Below are 12,240 nucleotides of genomic sequence, written 5' to 3' on the forward strand. Positions count from 1 at the left end.
TTTTTTTTTAATAACTGAAGACATGGTCCCGCATATCTTTTAATAAATAAAATGCATTTTTCCTTTAATTTACTTTCATTTTCAGATGACAAGAAAATTTCCATTTACAAATTAATTTCAATATATGAAAATTATAATAAATTATATTAATAAAAAATTTCGATAGTGGGAAATAAAAAAAAAAAAAACTATTTTTTCTTTAGAAAAAAAAATTTAGACATTAAGGGAGAGAAGGAGGGGGGTGGTTGGATATTTAAATCGTTGGAATCTGTATGCAAAAACTGACACGTTTCGACGACGGGCGTCGTAAAAATCGCCGTCACTATAGATTTATAGATAACGCGTTTATATTCTTCGCTATATCCTTGATGGTAAATTTTCTATTTGTATGCTAGATGAATACTATCCATTTTTTTTTGCATTTAACTTTGTAGTGTGTGAGTGTGTGTGTGTGGAATGCCAGTTACTTTATACTTTATATAGTCAATTTCAAAATAAAATCCAATTTTTTCTTATAAGAATAATATTAATTATATAATATTGATATAAATAATAAATAAAAAATAAGAAAAAAAACTATAATACAAAATAACAAAAAAAAACTATATTACAATATAGGAAAAAAAACAATAATAAAAAAATTGTAATAAAAAACAATTTAAAAAATAATAATAAAAACATTGTAATTAAAATTAATTAAAAAAAGAATAATTACTAAATGGTACTAAAGTAACTGGTACCAAAGTAACTGGTAGCAACATAAATAGTACCAAAGTTACTGGTACCATTGTAAATGGTACCGTAGTAACTGGTACCGAAGTAACTAGTACCATAGTAACTAATTGATAACATAGTAACTGGTACCATAGTAACAGGTTCCATAGTAACTAGTGCCATAGTAACTAATGGTACTAAAGTAACTGGTTCTAAAGTAACTGGTACCATAGTAACTGGTACCAACATAACTAGTACCGAAGTTACTGGTACCATAGTAACTAAATGGTACTAAAGTAACTGGTACCAAAGTAACTAATAGCAACATAACTAGTACCAAAGTTACTGGTACCATTGTAAATGGTACCGTAGTAACTGGTACCGAAGTAACTAGTACCATAGTAACTAATTGATACCATAGTAACTGGTACCATAGTAACTGGTACCGAAGTTACTGGTATCATAGTAACTAAATGGTACTAAAGTAACTGGTACCAAAGTAACTAATAGCAACATAACTAGTACCAAAGTTACTGGTACCATTGTAAATGGTACCGTAGTAACTGGTACCGAAGTAACTAGTACCATAGTAACTAATTGATACCATAGTAACTGGTACCATAGTAACTGGTACCATAGGAACTGGTACCATAGTAACTGGTACCGAAGTTACTGGTATCATAGTAACTAAATGGTACTAAAGTAACTGGTACCAAAGTAACTAATAGCAACATAACTAGTACCAAAGTTACTGGTACCATTGTAAATGGTACCGTAGTAACTGGTACCGAAGTAACTAGTACCATAGTAACTAATTGATACCATAGTAACTGGTACCATAGTAACTGGTACCATAGGAACTGGTACCATAGTAACTGGTACCGAAGTTACTGGTATCATAGTAACTAAATGGTACTAAAGTAACTGGTACCAAAGTAACTAATAGCAACATAACTAGTACCAAAGTTACTGGTACCATTGTAAATAGTCCGTACTAACTGGTACCGAAGTAACTAGTACCATAGTAACTAATTGATACCATAGTAACTGGTACCATAGTAACTGGTACCGAAGTTACTGGTATCATAGTAACTAAATGGTACTAAAGTAACTGATACTAAAGTAACTAATAGCGACATAACTAGTACCAAAGTTACTGGTACCATTGTAAATGGTACCGTTGTAACTAAATGGTACTAAAGTAACTGGTACCATAGTAAATGGTACCATAGTAATAATAAATAAAAAATAAAAAAAACTATAATACAAAATAACAAAAAAAAAACTATAATACAAAATAACAAAAAAAACTATATTACAATATAGGAAAAAAAAAATAATAAAAAAATTGTAATAAAAATAATTTAAAAAAAATAATTAAAAAATTGTAATAAAAAATAATTTAAAAAATAATTAAAAAATTGTGATTAAAATTAATTAAAAAAAGAATAATAAAAAATGATACTATATAGTATTAAAAAAAATTATTTTATTCAAAAAATTATTTGGTTGAAATAAATATTTATTTGCTAACCGTTTTATTTAATAAAACAATTTCTTTTTAATTTGTAACTAAATAATAAATTGAAATAAAAAAGCAGTAAAAAGAACAGAATCTGATTATATAATATGTGTGAGGGAAAGCGTAGAGCGTAAAATAGAAACAATTTGATTAAAAACCGGAAAAAAAAATGTTACCCAAATGTAAAATATAGGGGATGAACAAAGTATAAACGTGAATAAATTATATACAGTCCTAAAAGAAATATTATTATAATATATTCCAGGAAAAATAAAAATTATATAAATAACAAAAAAAGAGGGAACAAATTATTTGTGATTATTATAAAAAAAAATTATTAATTTTTTATTATTATAAAAAAAAATTATTAATTTTTTATTATTATAAAAAAAAATTATTAATTTTTTATTATTATAAAAAAAAAATTTTTAATTGTGAAAAATTAATTTCTTCTTGTTTTAATGTTGAATAAAAAATACTGAAGAGTTATAGACCACTGTATAAATGCGTTATGTGTACATAAATCCACAGGGGGTGGGGGGCTTAACGCAATTCGCCCTCTAGGCGTATATTATATGTGCAAACCTCATTCTCTCTCTCTCACACACACAGTAATTTAGAAGCCAAAGCTAGACACACAGAGAAAACCAAAGGGGGGGCTTGACAGTAAGGCAAAGTATTGATTTTCGCGTCTCCCCAAAGAAAAAGAAAAAAAAAAATACCCAATCGGATTTTAGAGGGATACTGAATTTTGCAAGCATAGGACCATTTGCGCTCACTTTGTCGAATTAGTCGTGCGAAATAATTACATCAGGGAATTCATTTTATATTTCTCGTATATATATATATATATATATACTATTACAGTGCGAGCATAAATAATAATCAGAATTACTTTCTTTTTTTACTTCACGAGATAATAAAAATAAATTAAAATTATTTTCTAAAATAATTAATTTTTTTTAATAATTTAAAAAAATTAAATTGAAATTAACAAATTTTTATTTCTTTTACATCAAAATTTACATGTGAAGAAAAATGTAATTTTTAATTGTTGTTATTATTAATAACCGTAATTAAAAATAATTCTCTATTTACAATATCCAATTGCCCATCCTACTTGTTTATAACAAAATTTTGTACAACAATCTGTACTTCCATCGGGTTGACATGGAGTACCGTTAGGTTCACAGGCATTAATAGAAGGTACCATTAACATTAATATGGTTGCCAAGAACACCACCAATAAACAAGATTTGAAACTTGCCATTTTATATGCAGAAATTTCTACAAAATCAATAATTAAAATGAAAATAAATAATAATCAGTAAAATTATAAATATTTTAACTTTTTTTGTGTATTAGAAAAAATTTAATTAAAATAAAGGGAAAAAAAATATATTTCTCTCATAGATAAATAAATATATTTGTTTCAAGTAATTTTTATTTGATTTAAATAAATTGTTCAAATATATTTATAAATGGTTCAAATATATTTTATTTGGTTCAAAAAAAATTATAAATAGTTCAAAATAAATTTTATTTGGATGCAATATATTTTATTTGGTTCAAAAAAAAATTATAAATAGTTCAAAATAAATTTTATTTGGATGCAATATATTTTATTTGGTTCAAATAGGTAATTATTTTTACTCTCTAAATTTGAAATAAAAAAATTTTTTTTTTGCAAAAAGTCAGTTATATATTAATTTAAAATGGTTAAAAATTTAATAAACTGAAATTTAAAAAATGGTAACTCTGAGATAAATATATTTTTATTTAATTCAAATAATAATATAATTGGGTTTCAATATAAAGAATATTTTGACATATACTTACAATTAGTATTTCAATAAAGGAATTTTCAAGAAAGTTGAAGATAGAATGAAATTTACAAAATTTAGTTCGGCTTTTTATATATACGAGCAAAAAAATTAAATATATAATTAACCTTATCCTTAAATGCAAATCATTAGAGATTATAACCAAATATCAAACATAATTATATACTTTTTCCTTATTGATGATGTTTGTTACTTTCTACAAAACAATTGTTTACAATAAATAGTTATTCGATTTTCCTTCTTTGATAATATTATCAGTTAAAAATGCTCAACATGAAAAACAATTTCTTCCATTAAATTATTTAGGACAATTTGGAGACAAAAAAAAAAAAAAAACTGTTTGAAACAAAATATTTTTATAAAATCCAAAAATTATGAAATCAAATACAGAAATTTTTTCTTTATTAAAATTTTCAAGTCAATTAATTTTAACTGCACATTTTTTTCATTCTTTTTTTTTTTTTGATAGCCTTGGTTTTCTAAATCTGGATTGTTTTGATCATTTGAGTTCAACGTTTGATTTATCTTGTTATTTTAAGGATGAGATTATGCGGTTATTTATCATGCTAATATACATTTCCCAGAGACTCTATTCACTTTTTTACGTAGGTGGAAAAAGCGATTAGTATTAAAAAAAAAAAAAAATGCAGGCAGACCCTAATTATATTTTACGATTGTTTCTATTATTTGCAAAAAAAAACTATCAATTTAAATTAAAATATTTCAAAAAAATGCCAATTACAAATAAGTAAATTTTTTAAAAATATTTTATGAAAATATTAATTTTGTTACCTAATGAATAAAAAACAAGTATTTTTTTTTAAAAAAAGAAAAATTTTAATTTTTCACAAATGAAAAAAAAAACTAAAGTGACTCTTTAAAAAAGCGTAGAAAGAATAAGCGCGCTTATGACCCGAGGATTATTGTTTTAAGACGATTATGAACTTAATGTTACATTTCAAGTGTATTGTAGTGGTCTACCAGCAATAAAGAATCCATATAATAACATCTAATAACATAACAGGTAGTAGTTCAGAGATATATATATATATATATATATATATACACTGGCGAGTACTATATCCTACATGCAGGACGAAACGGAAAACATAAAATGTTCTTTAGCCTCGGGGTAATTTACGATTTGTGGTTAAAAGTCAAGGACTTTTACTCCTTAATTGACTCTTTTTACTCCTCCCCCCACTTAATTTTCTCTCTCTCTCTCTCATTCCACTTATGATATCACACTTATGTTGCATTTACATTAAATTAGCAAACAACTACCTATATATAATCTTAAAAGAAACCCACTTGAGAAAAATGACTAATCAAACTATTCTAATCCCACATATATAAAAGAACAACAAAAAAAATGGAATATTTTTCACAGAACATACATTTCAATTTTTAATTAAACAAAAAATTATAAAAATAAATATTAAAATATTAAAATAAATATTATCATTTATTAAATTAAATTTAAAATGTTAATTGAAAATAAAATTTTAATTTATAAAATAAAATAAAAAATAAACATTTTAGCATCCTGACTAGTACCAATGTTACTGGTATCATTGTAAATGGTACCGTAGTTACTGGTACCATAATAACTAAATGGTACTAAAGTAACTGGTACCAAAGTAACTGGTAACAACATAACTAGTACCAAAGTTACTAAATTGTACTCAAGTAAATGGTACTATAGTAACTGGTACCAACATAACTAGTACCAAAGTTACTGGTACCATAGTAACTAAATGGTACTAAAGTAACTGGTACCAAAGTAACTAGTACCAAAGTAACTGGTACCAAAGTAACTGGTACCAAAGTAACTGGTACCAAAGTAACTGGTAACAAAGTAACTGGTAACAACATAACTAGTACCAAAGTTACTAAATTGTACTCAAGTAAATGGTACTATAGTAACTGGTACCAACATAACTAGTACCAAAGTTACTGGTACCATAGTAACTAAATGGTACTAAAGTAACAGGTACCAACGTAACCGGTACCATAGTAACTGGTACCAAAGTAACTGGTACCAAAGTAACTGGTACCAAAGTAACTGGTAACAAAGTAACTGGTAACAAAGTAACTGGTAACAACATAACTAGTACCAAAGTTACTAAATTGTACTCAAGTAAATGGTACTATAGTAACTGGTACCAACATAACTAGTACCAAAGTTACTGGTACCATAGTAACTAAATGGTACTAAAGTAACAGGTACCAACGTAACCGGTACCATAGTAACTGGTACCAAAGTAACTGGTACCAAAGTAACTGGTACCATAGTAACTGGTACCATAGTAACAGGTACCGAAGTTACTGGTATCTAAATTACTACTAAATGGTACTAAAGTAACTGATACCAAAGTAACTAATAGCGACATAACTAGTACCAAAGTTACTGGTACCATTGTAAATGGTACCGTTGTAACTAAATGGTACTAAAGTAACTGGTACCAAAGTAACTAATAGCGACATAACTAGTAGCGAAGTTACTGGTACCATTGTAAATGGTACCGTTGTAACTAAATGGTTCTAAAGTAACTGATACCAAAGTAACTAATAGCGACATAACTAGTACCAAAGTTACTGGTACCATTGTAAATGGTACCGTTGTAACTAAATGGTACTAAAGTAACTGGTACCAAAGTAACTAATAGCGACATAACTAGTAGCGAAGTTACTGGTACCATTGTAAATGGTACCGTTGTAACTAAATGGTACTAAAATAACGGGTACCAAAGTAACTGGTAACAAAGTAACTGGTAACAAAGTAACTGGTAACAACATAACTAGTACCAAAGTTACTAAATTGTACTCAAGTAAATGGTACTATAGTAACTGGTACCAACATAAGTAGTACCAAAGTTACTGGTACCATAGTAACTAAATGGTACTAAAGTAACAGGTACCAACGTAACCGGTACCATAGTAACTGGTACCAAAGTAACTGGTACCAAAGTAACTGGTACCATAGTAACTGGTACCATAGTAACAGGTACCGAAGTTACTGGTATCTAAATTACTACTAAATGGTACTAAAGTAACTGATACCAAAGTAACTAATAGCGACATAACTAGTACCAAAGTTACTGGTACCATTGTAAATGGTACCGTTGTAACTAAATGGTACTAAAGTAACTGGTACCAAAGTAACTAATAGCGACATAACTAGTAGCGAAGTTACTGGTACCATTGTAAATGGTACCGTTGTAACTAAATGGTACTAAAATAACGGGTACCAAAGTAACTGGTACCATAGTAACTGGTACCAGCATAACTAGTACCGAAGTTAATGGTACCATTGTAAATGGTACCGTAGTAACTGGTACCGAAGTAACTAGTACCATAGTAACTAAGTGATACCATAGTAACTGGTACCAACATAACTAGTATCGAAGTTACTGGTACCATAGTAACTAAATGGTATTAAAGTAACTGGTACCAAAGAAACTGGTAGCATAACATATCTAGTACCAATGTTACTAAATGGTACTAAAGTAACTGGTACCATAGTAACTTGTACCATTGTTACTATATCCATAGCAACCTCTACAACAACGGTTTCCATAGCAACGGTTACTACAGCAACTGTTACCATAGTATCTGTTACTATAGCAACAATACCATAGTAACGGCCTGTAATTAAGAATAATATAACAACCACGAAATCCTTTCTTATTAAATTTAAAATATTAATTGAAAAAAAACTTTAATTTATAAAATAAAATAAAAAATAAACATTTTAGAAACCTGAATCTATGAATTTACAAATTGGAAAAAAAATACATTTTTGAAAGTAAAATAATAATGATAAAATTTGCTGATTTTCAAATAAAATAACATTAATATTTATATATCTATATAAAATCGACTATAACAATAATGTTAAATAAATTACATGTTTTTTATTCGTCGAAAAAACTGCAAAAGAAAATCTGGCACGGATGTCATTTAGGGCATGGGATGAAGCGCCAGCGCCTCTGAGAAGTGAATTAAAATCCCTGCCAAAGAGATCGCATTCTACGAAAGCTATAAATTTGTATCGTATATTCTTTTATATGAGACAATGTATAAACGAGCGGATACTTTGTAAAACTTTATTTCTTTTATATATACATATAAACACGTGTGACCTATGGTGATCCGGAATTTAATCCCAAATGCATTAGAATTCATATGTCAACTTAATTTTGCGCAATTCTTTATTCGCGAGAAAGAGAGAGAGATAGAGCTATAATAAACGTATTTGTTAATCAAAGTCTCTTTGATCTTTATCTAAAATTTTTTCTCAGAAATCTTAAATAGAACACGCAAGCTTTATAAAGATAAATGTGTCCATTAGAAAATAATGTTTATATATTTATTTTGTTTTTTTTTCAAATTTGTGCAACAATTTTTTTTCGTCCCTTTTCTTGATAATAGACGCATGGACAAAAATAATTTGTCATAAATTAATTTTTTATTTCCCTCCTAATATAATTTTTATTTTATTTATATATTTTTATTTAATTTATTTTTATTTTATTTATTTATCAATGAAATCCTATACAGATTTTTAATTTTATTCAATTTTTTTATTCAATGTGTGTTTCAATAATCGGAAAATTTTTATATGCACAAAAATTATAAAGAAACTGTTTTACGAGATAACTTTTCTTATTTTTATTAACTGATGCAACATATGAAATATAACGAAACTGTTTTTATATACATAAAAAAAACTCTATAGATATAAAATAGCAATAATAAGATTTGAAAAAATGTTTTCTTAGAAATTTTGTGGGCTAGTAGCCAAAAAGGTTGTTCGATGGCCTACTCTGTATTACACATATATATATTTTACATGAAATCACAAATCGAAGTTCAGAAATTTTTTATTTTAAAAAAATCTTTTAATTTAACAATTAAATTTTTATTTTTGTTTCATACACAAAAGAAATTGTCGAATTCGCAAAAAAAGAAATTAACTCCAAAAGTGACTATATATTAAAAAGCATATATAAATGAAAAAGCTTATTACATCAATATAAAATAACGTTCATGTATGAAAATTTCAATAAAATGATGCAACATAAAAATGCAAACATTCAAGGGAAGTTGAAGATGAAAAAGATAAATAATTAATTACAACACAGTTTGCAACAAAATATATAAGAGGACTGCGTGATTTTTTCTTGGAAGATCTTTTATACATATAAAAATCAAAGACGAACTTGAGCGTCTATCTTAAACGTTATCCAGGTCAAGAGACGAAGAGTCAATAAAACAACGTTACATAAAAGTCATAATATCATTACTTAGAACTTTCACGTTGTTGGAAAATAGTGTGTCAAGCTCATAGTTCTATTTATAGATATATTAGTCTGGAAAATGATTGACCATTAAATTCTAATTAAATTCAACTCTCAAAATCGAATGAGATTCACATTGGAAAATTAAGTTTTCAAAGAAATATCAAAAAAAAATTTCCATTTTTATTTAACCGAATTATTTAATATTTGAAAATTTTTTTTTTAATAAATTATGTTTAATAATAAATATAAAATACATAAATTTTATAAAATATACGAATTCGAAAAAAATGAATTCTACGAATTGCAAATTTAAATTCATCAAAAAAAAATATGAATTAAACGGAGCAAAAATCTATTATAAGTGATATAAAAAAAATCCAGGAAAGATTTCTCGAGTCTATGTGCAAGCGTTGAGTGTCAATTGTTAACAATTGCCCTCGCTGTACGAACTTGTGAACGAGAGCATAGTTATGAAACGTGATATACACATATATAACGCTTTTAATTTGTGAATCATCGAACACAGAACGCGGTAGTTGGCATCAAAGATCCTACCACCTTTTTTTCCAATTAATTGCCACACATTTTTCCTCCTACCATTCAGTACAGGGTAATTAACATTACACACATATATATTCACAAGATTCTTTCTCTCTTTCACACTTTGCAATATATCTAGGATACAAACTCGCATCCTAGTGGGCAAATATCGCCCACATTATCGCAATTCTCCTGACGTCACAAACATTATAAGAGTGACGTCGCGATATCTCTCCAGACTTAAACCAGTCCCAAGTTCCTTTATACGGTACAAGAGAGATCGCAAAGTTTCTTTAAATATGTGCAAATATTATATACACACCCACATATAATCTCTATAAACTTTAATCAATATTCATATTATAATGTGTATACTATTAAGAATATAAATTCATTTTTTTTTTACAATTTTGAATCGAAAATATTTATTTTCAATTTTTACCGTATAATAGAATTAATTTCTAAATGGAAAAAAAAGTATCAGAAAAAAAGGAAGAGAAAAAAGGTAACGTAACCGTTACCTTAGCAACCGTTACATAGGTAACTGTATCCATAGCAACCGCTACCATAACAACGGTTACCATAGTAACTGATACCACAGATACTAAATGGTACCAAAGTAACTGGTAGCAACATAACTGGTACCAAAGTTACTGGTACCATTGTAAATGGTACCGTAGTAACTGGTACCAAAGGTACTGGTACCATAATAACTGGTACCATAGTAACTAAATGGTACCAACGTAATTGGTACCGAAGTAACTAAATGGTACCAAAGTAACTGGTAGCAAAATAACTAGTACCAAAGTTACCGGTACCAAAGTAACTGGTACCAAAGTAACTTTTATGAAAGTAACTGGTACCATGGAAACTACATGGTACCAAAGTAACTAGTATCATAATAACTGGTACCAAAGTAACTGGTACCAAAGTAACTTTTATGAAAGTAACTGGTACCATGGAAACTACATGGTACCAAAGTAACTGGTATCATAATAACTGGTACCAAAGTAACTGGTACCAAAGTTACTGGTATCAAAGTAACTGGTACCAACATGACTAGTACCAAAGGTACCAGTACCGTAGTAACTAAATGGTACTGAAGTAACTGGTACCAAAGTAAATGGTAGTAACATAACTAGTACCAAAGGTACTGGTACCATAATAACTGGTACCATAGTAACTAAATGGTACCAACGTAGTTGGTACGGAAGTAACTGGTACCATAGTAACTAAATGGTACCAAAGTAACTGGTAGCAACATAACTAGTACCAAAGTTACCGGTACCAAAGTAACTGGTATCAAAGTAACTGGTACCATAGAAACTACATGGTACCAAAGTAACTGGTATCATACCAACTTGGTACTAACATAACTAGTACCAAAGGTACTGGTACCATAATAAATGGTACCATAGTAACTAAATGGTACCAACGTAATTGGTACCAGAGTAACTGTTATCAAAGTAACTGGTACCATAGAAACTACATGGTACCAAAGTAACTGGTACCAAAGTAACTTTTATGAAAGTAACTGGTATCATACCAACTGGTACCAACATAACTAGTACCGAAGGTACTAGTACCATAGTAACTAAATGGTACCGAAGTATCTGGTACCAAAGTAACTGATATCATACCAACTGGTACCAACATAACTAGTACCAAAGGACTGGTACCATAGTAACTAAATGGTACCAAAGTACCTGGTAGCAACATAACTAGTACCAAAGTTACTGGTACCATAGCAACAATACCATGGTATCGGTCTCTAATTAAGGATAATATAACAACCACGAAACCCTTTCTAATGGAGACGTTACTCTTTTTCATTTTTTTTTTTTTTTAATTGAAATAAAATTATTTCCAATATGTAGTATTTAAAAAAAAAATTCTTCCTCTTTTTTTCTCAACAGTGCAATCAGTATATATACGCTCTCGATGGAACTTTATAACGAGATGGAATGATCAAGGTCGTATTTTGTAATTCTTTAAGCAAACAAGAATAATAAATACATGAATCTTTTTGAAAAATGCAGAAAAATTATATAATAATAATAAATTGAACTGCTTCTTGTATATAATGTAAAAAAAAATAAATTGGTACATTATCATATATACGTATATAAAAATCTCGTCAATAATTTATATTTAATGGATAAACTTATCAGTATTATTATTGAGACGTGTGTAAAGCAAGAGAGAAGGAGAAATCGGCATTTCTTCGAATTTTTGTTTTTTTTTTTTTTATCAGCTCCCTATCCTACATCCTTAGAGTTTGCGCCACCTCTCGCGCAGAGGCAATTTGAGCGCG

General features: G+C 28.0%; 1 long non-coding RNA gene across 1 annotated transcript; it reads right to left on the reverse strand.

Moving 5' to 3' along the window:
- Positions 1-3,220: 3,220 nt before the first annotated feature.
- Positions 3,221-4,187, reverse strand: LOC127290492 (uncharacterized). The gene is made up of 2 exons (XR_007844370.1): positions 4,076-4,187; positions 3,221-3,523 (listed from the first exon to the last, which is right to left on the reverse strand). It is a non-coding gene; the product is annotated as an uncharacterized LOC127290492 (long non-coding RNA).
- Between the last annotated feature and the right edge of the window lie 8,053 nt (positions 4,188-12,240).

The sequence above is a fragment of the Leptopilina boulardi genome, unplaced genomic scaffold, assembly GCF_019393585.1.
Source record: "Leptopilina boulardi isolate dan_hultmark-lab unplaced genomic scaffold, ZJU_Lbou_2.1 LbouV2_70, whole genome shotgun sequence".
Classification (NCBI taxonomy): domain Eukaryota; kingdom Metazoa; phylum Arthropoda; class Insecta; order Hymenoptera; family Figitidae; genus Leptopilina; species Leptopilina boulardi.